The sequence below is a fragment of the Ornithorhynchus anatinus genome, chromosome 17, assembly GCF_004115215.2.
Source record: "Ornithorhynchus anatinus isolate Pmale09 chromosome 17, mOrnAna1.pri.v4, whole genome shotgun sequence".
Lineage (NCBI taxonomy): Eukaryota > Metazoa > Chordata > Mammalia > Monotremata > Ornithorhynchidae > Ornithorhynchus > Ornithorhynchus anatinus.
Window position 1 is genome coordinate 45,436,215 of NC_041744.1, and position 13,437 is coordinate 45,449,651.

General features: G+C 42.5%; 2 long non-coding RNA genes across 2 annotated transcripts; both read right to left on the minus strand.

Annotated features, from left to right (window-relative positions):
* Positions 1-266: 266 nt before the first annotated feature.
* On the minus strand, positions 267-4,560 carry LOC114817941. Its single transcript, XR_005660999.1, has 3 exons — positions 4,262-4,560; positions 1,963-2,066; positions 267-897 (listed from the first exon to the last, which is right to left on the minus strand). It is a non-coding gene; the product is annotated as an uncharacterized LOC114817941 (long non-coding RNA).
* Positions 4,561-5,242: 682 nt separating this feature from the next.
* LOC120638919 lies at positions 5,243-11,488 on the minus strand. The gene is made up of 3 exons (XR_005660962.1): positions 11,327-11,488; positions 5,706-5,807; positions 5,243-5,523 (listed from the first exon to the last, which is right to left on the minus strand). It is a non-coding gene; the product is annotated as an uncharacterized LOC120638919 (long non-coding RNA).
* Between the last annotated feature and the right edge of the window lie 1,949 nt (positions 11,489-13,437).

The following is a 13,437-nucleotide window of genomic DNA, read 5'->3' on the forward strand; positions in this document are numbered from 1 at the left end:
TGGCTCCATCACCTATCTGTTGTATGACTTTGGGTAAGCCACTTAACTTCTCTGTGCCCCAGTTTCCTCATCTGTAAAAATGGGATTGAATACTTAGACTGTGAGCCCCATGGGGGACTGAGACCATGCCCAACCTAATTATCTTGTATCTACTTCAGATTTTAGCAAATCCTTGGCACATAGTAAGCACTTAACAAATACTATTCATTATTACTTTTATTATTGTAATTTTTATTATTATTTTTGCAAGGAACAATGAACTTTAATAAAGTTGTCCATTTTACTGTTTATTATAATTCAATAATTCAATCATACATAATTCAATCATACAGAACACTGTACTAAGCCCTTGGAAAGTACAATTCACCAACAGAGAGACAATTCCCAACCCACTTTGGGCTCACAGTCTAGAAAGGGACACAGTCCCTGTCCCGCATGGGGCTCAAACTCTCATCCCCATTTTACATATAAAGTAACTGAGACCTAGAGAATTGAGATAATAATAGCTTACATAATTTTTTCATGAACAAAGATACCGATGACAGACATGTGGTGAGAGCTTTCATTAGCTGGACAATAACTCCAACTGTGACTAATTTGACAGATCAAGTCAGTTGCTCCATGTGAATACTTCTTTTTCTCTTATTTCTATAAAGTAATAACTACTGACCAGCATATGATTCTACAACACAAACATTCCAAGAGACACCAGGGTTGTTATAGGAAACCCTTAAATGGGAATGTATAATGACATTATTCCTAGTTGAGCATTTTTAAGCCTATGTAGCTCTTAGCTCACAAATATAAAATGTTGAGTAGGTACAGTTTTCAGATGTAAATTCACCTTCCAATCCATAAAACACACAGTTTCCCCAAGGGAAAACATTTTGCACAGACCTGTGAAGAAAGAGACATTGTATCAGTAAGCCCTTTTCAAATGCATTTGAGCAGAGTAAAGTTATAAAACCATCTAAATGTGGAAATAGAGGCAAAGTCAACAAGAAAGAATATGTAAAGGAGAGGCAGCTAGAATACTGAATTCCCAATATTATTTTCTCAGTACCGTGAACTACGGATATGTTTCTCTGTGTTCAAATAATTAACAATAATTATGGTACTCATTAAGCACTTACTATGTGTCAAGCACTGTTCTAAGCACTGAGGTAGATACAAGTTAATCAGGTTGGACCCAGTCCCTGTCCCACATGTGGCTTACAGTCTTCATCATCAGGTAATTGAGGCCCAGAGGAGTGAAGTGAGTTGACCAAGGTCACACAGCAGACATGTGATGGAGGCGTAATTAGAACCCATGACCTTCAGACTCCCAGGCCCCTTCTCTATTTATGAAGCAACACTGCTTCTGGATGTTCTGGCAGTAAATAGCTCATGTTTGTAAAATCTTTGAAAATCATTAACCAGTGAAGAAGACAAGTGAACCCCAGAAAAGGATTGGTTGGATTCAAGGTATGTCCACTTTGGATGTATAGTTTTGTTAAAGTGTTTGAAAGTCCCAGTCTAAACTAAACAACACTGAAATTTTGTTGAAAGTTCCTGTCTTATCTGTGGTGAGCTTTCTATGCAACTAAAGACTATAATATCCCTGAATTTGTAATGAGGGCCTGTAGAAGTCCATTTTCGTACATTTTCTCTCCGATGTCCTCTAAAATACAGTGAGTGAATGGACAAGAAGTTGCTCTACTATTCGTGTCCCAGGAAAGGAGAGAAAATCAAGAGGGTCAAGTGCAATCCTCTCTCATAGCTGGTTTTACACAGAAATGTAGTCTTATCTTTCTGTGACACAAATGGGAAATGCAGAATTTGACTCAAGTTGTTTTGCTGCTCTTCTCATACAAGACTCCATGAATTCTAAATTTCGGGTCCTGGTCTCCTCCTTTATTCATCTGGGAGAGAAGCTCATAGAGCAGAATTAGTGGGAAACCGCCACAAAGGAGATAAACTTACAAGTCATGGGAGAGACCAGATCCATCCAGCCACAGCCAGGGTTCATCAGGGCCACGCCGAGACAATCCAGTCCAGTAAAAAGACTTCAAAAGTTTCAGAAAGTCCTGGATGGAACCACAACCAAACCATGAAGACACATTTCCTGTTATTCTCTTTAATGGCAGCAGAGCATTTTAGCAGGATATTGGCCGAAAGATAAACGATATCTATTACCAGAAATAGAAAGCTGTAAATAACTGACAGATTGCCTTCCACCCTGGACACCTTAAAATACAAACCATCTCCTTCAGGAACTTTCCAAGCATAGCTAGAAAAAGCAAGGATACAGATATATTTTGGCAGTACAAAAATGTCTCAAATGATCCTTATAAAGATACCATCTTAATTAAGAATCACTGAGAAGCAGTGTTGCTTACTGGAGAAAGCACGGGCCTGGAAGTCAGCAGGACATGGCTTCTAATCCCAGCTCTACCACATACCTGCTGTGAGACCTTGTGCAAGTCATTTAACTTCTCTGGGCCTCAGTTAACTCATATGTGAAATGGGGATTAAGATTGTGATCCCCTTGTGGGACAGAGACTATGTCTCACTTGGTAAGCTTGAATCTACCCCAGTACTTATTTAAATGCCCAGCATGTAGTAAGTGCTTAACGAATACATTAAAAAAAACACAAAACAACAACAAGGAAAAACTCAGGCTGTAAGCAAATGAAGCGTTTACAAAATAAAGGGTTAAACTGAGGAGTGAAGAATTAGTTTTGAGAGAAAAACAGCGCTAGGATAAGTGAAGCTGGATTTTGGTGGGTCTATGGGGATAAAGTGAGATTTTGACCTAGTCACTTTGTCGTCAAGATAAACTAGGAATAATGCAGATATTATAAACACTTTTTAAGCATTCTTCTTTCTCCTGGTTTACAAAGCAGGGTGCACCTCTACTAGATGTGGAAATAGAGTGGGCATGGTAACTAAATTCAACCAGGTATGGTGACTATGTGAGAGAATAAATGACCACTAATTCATGAGAAGAAGCCTGGCTTAGTGAAAGAGAGAGATGGGCTGTCAGAAATCCCAGGTTCTAATCCAAACTCCATAACTGGATGATGTGCAGCCTTGGACAGATCATTTAACTTCTCTGTGCCTCAGTTTCCTCATCTGTAAAATGAGGACTTTACTCTTTCTCCTTAGAATGTGAGCCCCACATATGCCATGGACTTTTTCAAATCAGGTTACATTGTACGTCGTCCAGCCCTTAGTACAGGTCTTCACACCTACTTAGTGAACACTGTAATTACTATGATTAGTATTAGTGTTAGGATCAGTATTATGTCCCAGAATTATCCCCAACTTCTGTTTTTAGCCTGACTTTTGGTTTCCACAGGGTATAGAGGACCCTCTTCTCTCCAAGAACCTGGGCTACTCTTCTCAAAGATTTTCCAATCATCTTTTAATCCATGGCATTCATTGAACACCTCTCATGTTTAGAGAACTCTACCAAGGTCTTGAGTAAAATAGAAACAATGTTCACGTTCCCTAACCTGAGGGAGCCAGCAATCCAAGTGGGATCCGGGCCTACAAACATTATTTACAAATAGAGGGAGCAGAAGAAAGTGGAACAGTAACCTCAGCTATCATGCAACTGCATCATTGTTGTGAGTAGGCTATGGTTCACCTCATACTCTGGGTTTTTAGAAAAATATCTTCACTTCCTCACAATAATTGCTGGAAAACCCAGCATTTCAGGATGGGAAGATTCACGTAAATTAAGTTACTATTGCCATTGTCCGATTGATTCTTACAATAGTCCTGTGATATAAAAGACTCAGATTCCTCTCCCTTTTTCAAAGTGGCACATTCTTGCTAATTTTATGAGCCCATTGTAAATCAGCCCTTCAGTAGAATGATAATAATAACTGTGGTATTTTTTAAGCACTTACAATGCATCAGGCTCTGTAGTAAGAACTAGGATGGATAAGCAAATCCGTACCAAGCAAGTCAGGTTGGACACAATCTTTGTCCCATATGAGGCTCACAGTCTCAATCCCTATTTTACAGAAGAGGAAATGCAGGTGCAAGGAAGTGAAGTGACTTGCCCAAGATCCACACAGGAGACAAGTGGTGGAGGCAGGATTAGAACCCATGCCCTCCGGACTCTAAGCCATGCTGCTTCTCACTCAGATGGGTCAAACATTTTTCGGTGGTGCTAAGAGCCCATTGTAAATCGGTCCCTCAGTGGAAGAATCAGAAATGTCAATAATAACTCCAGAATAATTATTAGGAATGCAAATATAAGAGAACCAACTTGTAACTCCTCCCTGTCTTCTATCTTCAGGAGACTGGAATTCATGCTTCTACAGGCGGTTTGACTCTCTAGCCAAGTTTTGGCTTCTGTAGAAATATAATAACAATTTCCTCTGTTCCACGCCCAGTTCTCTGGGCAAGAGCCAGAGTAGCATTCTACCAAGAGAAAAGAGAAAATTATGAATCAGATCATTCCATTTTGCCATTTGGCAGCCGGTAGCTTTTCATTTCATTTAGGTCCTTACATCCTGGCAACATCACTGAAAAGTAGGGGATGGGCAGGGATTATTATCCCCGTTTTACAAATGAGGAAACTGAGGCATAATAGGATTGAGTAACTTGCCCAAGAACACACTGAAAAGCAGTGACGGAAATGCAACGAGAAATTCAATCATTCAGTCGTCTCAGTGGAAAGAGCCCGGACCTGGGAGCCAGAGGTCATGGGTTCAAATCCCAGCTCAGCCGCCTGTCAGCTGTGTGACTTCGGGCAAGTCACTTTACTTCTCTGCACCTCAGTTCCCTCATCTGTAAAATGGGGTTAAAGACTGTGAGCCCCATGTGGGATGACCTGATTACCTTGTATTCACCCCAGCGTTTAGAACAGTGCTTTTTACAGAGTAAGCGCTTAACAAATGCCATCATTATTATTATTATTGAGCGCTTACTCTGTGCAGAGCACTGTACTAAGCACTTAGAAAGTACAATTCTGCAATCAAGAGAGACAAGCTTTACTACTGACTTCCAGTCATCCCTTTCTTAATATTGAATGATCATTATTGTATATATTGGTCCTTCCTTTTCCAATATGACGTGAGTGATGATGGGATCCTAAACATTTGGAGAGGCCAGTCAGAAAAGGTGGATTTATGCATGAACAACATATCCTTCCACCCCATTTCTTCATATCTAACCATTCAAAACTTTTGGATCGCCTTTCCAGGACCTTCCTGCCTTCATATTAGGAATGGGCTTCATTCCCGGGACCAGAAAAGGTAGAGACACGTGGTTTGTCAGGTTCATTTGGTGTTTACTAGTGCATTTGTCGTTTCAGAATGTGAGGCTAATATAGTCTTCTCCAGGTGATTGGTTTGCTTTACACAATTTCTCTGGCAGATCTGGCCGAAGATCCGAAATGTACACTGAATTTGGAAACTTGCTCTCCTCCAGGTTAAAAATGAGAAGAGAAAAATTAGTAAAACCTACCCGTTAGAGATGTGGTGTTGGGAACTGTAAAAGGGCTCTCAGGTCCTGGGTCAGAAGAGTCTAAAGACATGACCAGGGTGAATATAACATCATTATTATTCCTAAAATGATAATTTAAATAGAATCAGGACAAACGGGATAAACTGTATCATCTCTCTGCTATTTCAGAGGAAAAAAAATAGCTATTTCATTGACCTGTTCTGAAGCAGATCATTATTTTGGTTCATCCAGATGTTACTTACAATTTCCCATGAGGACCCCCAGTGCTAGCACGGATGCCATGAGGGCCAGGGCCAGGACCCCCAGAATCCCAGCCAGGAGCCGCCAGGGAGTAGACATGGAATCTGGCAAAGAGGGAAAGGGACATGGTAAACAGAGGGACAGGAAGAATGCGCAACCTGTTCTCTTCACTGGGCTAGAAATGGCAGATGTCACTCCTTAGGGATGACATTCAACCGAGCCTACAAATTTCCACATACCTGGAGCCCCTTCTTCTCTCCTCCACTCTCTTTCTCTTATCCTCTACAGACTAAATCCTAAGGACACCCTGCCCCGGTTATTAGAAGCAGCGTGGCTTAGTGGAAAGAGCATGGGTTTGGGAGTCAGAGGTTGAGGGTCCTAATCCTGCTCCACAACTTGTCAGCTGTGTGACTCTGGGCAAGTCATTTAACTCCTCAGCTACCTCATCTACCTCATCTGTAAAATGGGGATTAAGATTGTGAGTCCCTTGTGGGACAACCTGGTTAGCTTGTATCTACTCCAGGGCTTAGAACAGTGCTTGGCACATAGCAAATGCTTAAATACCATAACAATAATAATAATAATGGTATTTAAGCTCTTACTATGTGCCAAGCACTATTCTAAGCACTGGGGTAGATACAGGCTAATCAGGTTGGGCATAGTACCTATCCCACATAGAGCTCACACTCTTAATCTCCATTTTACAGACGAGTAACTGAGGCTCGAAAAAGCAGCGATACAGACATACTTTGGATGCATAAAAACAAATCTTATATAAGCCTTATAAAGATACCAACTTCACTAAGAATCACTGAGAAATTATATGACTTAGTGGATGAATCAGAGCCTGCGAGTCAGAAGGGTTTGGTTTCTAAACCCACTTCTACCACATGTCTGCTGTATGACCTTGAGCAAGTCTTTCAACTTCTCTGTGCCTCGGTTATAATAATAATTATTATGGTATTTGTTAAGCACTTACTATGTGCCAGACATGGTTCTAAGCACTGGAGTAGATACAAGATAGTCCGATTAGACCCAATACCTGTCCCACATAAGGGTCACAGTCTTAATTTCCTTTTTAGAGATGAGGGAACTGAGGCGCAGAGAAATTAAGTCACTTGCCCAAGGTCACACAGCAGAGATGTAGCAGAGTCAGGATTAGAACCCATGATCTTCTCACTCCCAGGCCCATGCTCCTTCCACTAAGCCAATATTATCAGTCCTTAATACTGATAATATTAACAGTCCTTAATATTCTCAGGATTAGGAACTGATAATACATATTGATGCAAAGAGAGGTTGTTCTTGGAATCCTATACCATTGAGAAAGCCTGACTTTCCAGGAAACAAGTAGCAAAATTTATTTTTTGAAAGCAAGTTCCATTTAGAAGGTTTATCAAAATTGTTTCCCCTCCCCTCATATCATTCATTTCATTCATAATGACTGAAGAAATCAATGGTATGATGAATAATTCCATGATGAATTTAATAAGATTAAAATATCAGGCGATAGATCAGGAGATCAGGAGTTAAAGTCCTGACCCTATACCACAGACCATCACTCTCCCCACCTTCAAAGCCTTGTTAAAATCACATCTCCTGTGTGACCTTGGGCAAGTCACTTAACTTCTCAGTGTCTCAGCTACCTCATGTCCTCCAAGAGATCTTCCTCGATGGAGCCCTCATCTCCCTTACTCCCTCTCCTTTCTTGCTGCCTATGAAATGGGATCTGTACCCTTCAAGAACTGAATATTCATTCATTCATTCATTCATTCATTCAATAGTATTTATTGAGCGCTTACTATGTGCAGAGCACTGTACTAAGCGCTTGGGATGAACAAGTTGGCAACAGATAGAGATGGTCCCTGCCGTTTGACGGGCTTACAGTCTAATCGGGGGAGACGAACAGACAAGAACAATGGCAATAAATAGAGTCAAGGGGAAGAACATCTCGTAAAAACTATGGCAACTAAATAGAATCAAGGCGATGTACAATTCATTAACAAAATAAATAGGGTAACGAAAATATATACAGTTGAGCGGACGAGTCCAGTGCTGTGGGGATGGGAAGGGAGAGGTGGAGGAGCAGAGGGAAAAGGGGAAAAAGAGGGTTAAGCTGCGGAGAGGTAAAGGGGGGATGGCAGAGGGAGTAGAGGGAGAAGAGGAGCTCAGTCTGGGAACGCCTCTTGGAGGAGGTGAGTTTTAAGTAGGGTTTTGAAGAGGGAAAGAGAATCAGTTTGGTGGAGGTGAGGAGGGAGGGCGTTCCAGGACCGCGGGAGGACGTGACCCAGGGGTCGACGGCGGGATAGGCGAGACCGAGGGACGGTGAGGAGGTGGGTGGCAGAGGAGCGGAGCGTGCGGGATGGGTGGTAGAAAGAGAGAAGGGAGGAGAGGTAGGAAGGGGCAAGGTGATGGAGAGCCTTGAAGCCTAGAGTGAGGAGTTTTTGTTTGGAGCGGAGGTCGATAGGCAACCACTGGAGTTGTTTAAGAAGGGGAGTGACATGCCCAGATCGTTTCTGCAGGAAGATGAGCCGGGCAGCGGAGTGAAGAATAGACCGGAGCGGGGCGAGAGAGGAGGAAGGGAGGTCAGAGAGAAGGCTGACACAGTAGTCTAGCCGGGATATAACGAGAGCCCGTAATAGTAAGGTAGCCGTTTGGGTGGAGAGGAAAGGGCGGATCTTGGCGATATTGTAGAGGTGAAACCGGCAGGTCTTGGTAACGGATAGGATGTGTGGGGTGAACGAGAGGGACGAGTCAAGGATGACACCGAGATTGCGGGCCTGCGGGCCGGGAAGGATGGTCGTGCCATCCACGGTGATGGAGAAGTCTGGGAGCGGACCGGGCTTGGGAGGGAAGATGAGGAGCTCAGTCTTGCTCATGTTGAGTTTTAGGTGGCGGGCCGACATCCAGGTGGAAACGTCCCGGAGGCAGGAGGAGATGCGAGCCTGAAGGGAGGGGGAGAGGACAGGGGCGGAGATGTAGATCTGCGTGTCATCTGCGTAGAGATGGTAGTCAAAGCCGTGAGAGCGGATGAGTTCACCGAGGGAGTGGAACCTCTGACTCCCAAGCCTGTGCTCTTTCCACAGAGCCACACTGCTTGTTAAGCACTTATAATGTACCGGGTATTAGACTAATTATCAGGGTAGTTTCCAGATAAATAGGTTGGACCCAGTCCCCATCCCACACAGGGCTCACAATCTTAGTCCCCATTTTACTGATGAAGTAACTGCGGCACAGAGAAGTTAAACGACTTGCCTGAGGTCACACAGTAGACCTGTGGTGGAGCTGGGATTAGAACCCAGGTTGTTCTGACTCCCAGGCCTGTCCTCTATCCAATAGGCCACGCTTCCTCTCCAGGAATTGATTTTAATGTGTTTTCTCCTATTCCAGACTGTAAACTCTTTATATTGTACAGTACCTCCCAGTGTGTTTAGTATAGTGATAAGTACAGTACAAAGCCTTTTCAACTCCTTTTCCAGAGCCTAAATGTGAAGAGGAATGGTCGCATCATTGGGAAAAACTGATGAACTGGCTAAAAGGAGCCTACAGGAGAAGAAAGAGATCGTGTGTGTGAATGAGGATACTTTTTGACCCCCAAATAACCTTCTGGGTTAATGAAGTCACCAGAGAATTTCATCTTTTGTGTGCATGTGATTTTTTTTTCAATCACTGACACTAGGAAGATTCCTTCCAGTTAGAATCCTAACCTCCGAAAAATACTTTAAGGTCACAGTTATCACAAAGGGTAAAGTACAGGATATTCAAGGAGTGAAAAACAGTAGATATAGACCTTGCCCTCAGGAACATTTCATCAACTCTGTTATACCAACTACCAAATCTTCCAACTCTCCCCAGTGCTTAGTACATAGTGCTCTGTGCAAAATAAGCACTCAATAAATATGACGGAGACCTTATGCTCATTATGGGCAGGGGACACATCTGCTAATCTGTTGTATTGCACTCTCCCAGGTGCTTAGTATGGTAATCTGAACATTGTAAGTGCTCAGTAAATACCACTGATTGAAAGTAAATACCAGAGAAGCAGCATGGTACAGTGGAAAGAGCCCGGGCTTGGGAGTCAGAGTTCAAGGGTTTGAATCACAGCTCAGCCACTTGCCAGCTGTGTGACTTTGGGCAAGTCACTTAACTTCTCTGTGCCTCAGTTACCTCATCTGTAAAATGGGGATTAAAACTGTGAGCCTCACGTGTGACAACCTGATCACCTTGTATCCCCCAGCGCCTCCAACAGTGCTTTGCACATAGTAAGCGCTTAACAAATGCCACCATTTATTTATTTTATCGATAAACCACTGGTAAATACAACTAATAACAATACATTTTTGAGAGTTTCCATGGCAACAGATGAAATCAACTGGTTAAGCATTAATTCTAAAATGGCATTTCTGGGAAACAGTTTCCTCTCTACTTCCACTGTATCACATTTTCTCAATATTTTTATTATGCTCTTAAGGCATAATGACCCACTTATAACGCAAGGCGATCTAAAATTAGCCTGGAACTGTAATCTCTCCTTAGCTGTTCCCCAGAACCAAGGTAGGAATAAAACAAATTTGGGCACTCATTGGATGTAATGCATTGGTCTAAACCCTTGGGATTTACATCAAAAGAAAGAGATGCATCCCATACACACAAAGTTTTCACACTCTAATGGGGTAAACTAACTTAAAATGTTTACAGCAAAGAAAAATTAATTGCATGGATAAGTGAATACATACGTATGTACATACACGTGCTGAGGAAATACAGGAATAAATAAGGAAGGGCTAGTGGTGGGATTAGATTTCGGTTTATACGCTCTTAACCCTGTACCTATTGGGAACCTGGTATTCTCCTATGCTCAGTCACACAACACTTGGGAACATAGCCATAATTTATTGATCTGTATTTATATATATTGATTTATATCAATGTCCATCTCCCCCACAACCTGTAACCTCACAGGGAGCAAGCAACATGTCTACCAACCCTGTTTTACTTGACAGTAAATGCTTAGTACAGTGCTCTGCAAAGAGTAAGAGCTCAATAAATCCCAGGAATTGATTGATGCGGGTTGTGGTTTTGGAATAAATTGAAGCTAGCTCTGATTTGGCCCCTGGGATTATGAATATGGATTAGGAGTGAAGGACTAGGAAAATATAAGAGAGGCTCTAAGTAATGAGATTGAAGGAGTTGGAAATAGATACCCTGGCTGAAAATTCTATTTATCATAATGTAGCGAATGCAGGTTAGCAGTGGAATAGATGCCTTGACGTGAAGTGCATCGGGTATAAAGAACTGAATGTCCACAATATCCCAAACAGTACATTCTAAAACTTCTCTGTGCCTCAGTTCCCTCATCTGTAAAATGGGGATGAAGACCGTGAGCCTCACGTGGGACAACCTGATTACCCTGTATCTGCCCACCACTTCAAACAGTGCTCTGCACATAGTAAGCGCTTAACAAATACCAACATTATTACTATTATTATTAAACAACACATCTCCAATTCCATAAGAGACAACAAGCCTGCATAAAACTAGGCATCCCTTCTAGCAGGCCTTTAAAATTAGATCTTTTCCTTCTTTCTTCAGAGCAGAGAGATAAATGGAAAAGGCAAAATACCTGGTCTGACAAAGGATCCTCCAAGGTCTTTGCCGGAGGAGGCAGGATCTGGAGATGGAGAGGTGGAGGGAAAACGGAGGAAGGCAACCAGCTCTGTATCTCCAAGGTTGGTGAGCAAACTGCAGGTCTGTTGGCTCAGTGACAAATTTTCAGAACGAGTTGAGGGTGGAACATAACCTCACTGCAGAGACCTCTGAATGGAACACACAGGAAGCTCTCACTACAACGGGTTTGAAGTGTGTTCTACCCAGTGTGTTTGCTCAACGCTCATGTGTCTTTCATCTCTCTGAGCTATTGGCTTCATAGCAGTTGTCTTATGGGAGATGTTTAGAAGGCACAGGTTTTGTGAAACCATCTTGAGAGTAGATCTGGAATCCAGTCATTTCTCACATCTCATTTTTTTAAACGGAATTTGCTATGTCCCACAGATGGGATCTACACAGGTTAATCAGTTGGACACGGTCCATGACCAAAATGAGACTCACAATCTCAATTCCCATTTTTAACAGGAGGTAAATGAGACACAGAGAAGGGAAGTGACTCACTCAAGGTCCCACAGCAGACAAGTGGTGAAACTGGCATTGGAACCTAGACCTGTGCTTTATTCATTTGGCCATCCTCCTTCTCAATGGGTGCATACCATTTCATTAACTGTTGTGTTTCTGGACCAGGACCATGATGGATTCTTATTTCTGGTATTTTAAAGATATCTAGCTCACTTTTTCTGTCACAACATCACTCTTTTTGAGTTCTCTGGGCCTGGTGTGTTCTTTGTGCATGGTGAGTACAATTTCTTTGTAGTTGAGTGATTGCTACCTGGGTGTGCTCTGTTTCATTGTGAATAGCAGAACCAAATCTCCAATAGCAGCTCATTGGAGCCTGACCAGCCTTCCTGAATGTTGGTATAACTATGCTTACAGTGAATCATAAAAAAGCAGCATGGCATAGTGGATAAAAGTCATGGGTTCTAATTCCGGCTCCTGTGTAACCTTGAGTAAGTTACTTCACTTCTCTGAGCCTCAGCTACCTCATCTGTAAATTGGGGTTTGAGACTATGAACCCCATCTGGGACAGGGACTGTGTCCAGCTGATTTACATGTATCTACTCTAGCACTTATTACGGTGTCTGGCGCACAGTAAGTGCTTAACAAATACCTTAACTGTCCCTTAACTTCTCTGTGCCTCAGTTACCTCATCTGTAAAATGGGGATTAAGACTGTGAGCCTCAAGTGAGACAATCTGATTATCCTGTATCTACCCCAGCGCTTAAAACAGTGTTCTGTACATAGTAAGTGCTTAGCAAATACCAACATTATCATTATTATCAGCTCTGCTGGCCGGTCACATCATCAAAATGGATGACATCCAAGACCAATGTAATAACTAACTGCCTGTTGCCCTAAAAGTGGTCATGGTACACAAGGAAAGTGATGTAAATAGGTTTCCTACCTATGACCATGAGCTCGTTGCTTGCAAAACCTATCTCTGTCTTTTAAGCTACATCTCAGAGTCTCAGATTCCCAAAGCCTCTGCAGTGAGAAAGCAAGCCCTTTCCCATTTGCCGTCCACCAGCCTGGGTTTTCCACTTCTTTGGTTTTCCAACAGTCCATTCCAATTTTATTTTTTGAAACTTTCTTTTAATATTTCTTTTTGTTGATGTTACATTCATACAGCATGGGGGGGCATTTTCAATTGCCCATTCAGCAGCCATTTGGTTTTAACTGCTGTTATCTATGCTTCTTATAGATCCCATGCAGAGAAGGTGAAGGGCTCGTAGGTAACCGCATTCCAGGACCTTGCTAGTGATCTTGCCTTTTCATATGTGGTAGAGGATGGTTTGTAGGGGATGCCAATGACTTTCTTCTTGAAACTGGGCATGTCTTCGGCAATAGATCCAGGTCTCACAGTCAGAGAGAAGTGTGAGTGCCACGTCTGATGTTGGGAGATGGAATTTGATTACAGGCCCACCCACGGTTTTGATTGTGGGTAGAGAAGCAGCGTGGCTCAGTGGAAAGAGTACAGGCTTGGGAGTAAAAGGTTGTGGGTTCTAATCCCAGCTCTGCCACTTGTCTGTCGTGTGACTTTGGACAAGTCTCTTCACTTCTCTGGGC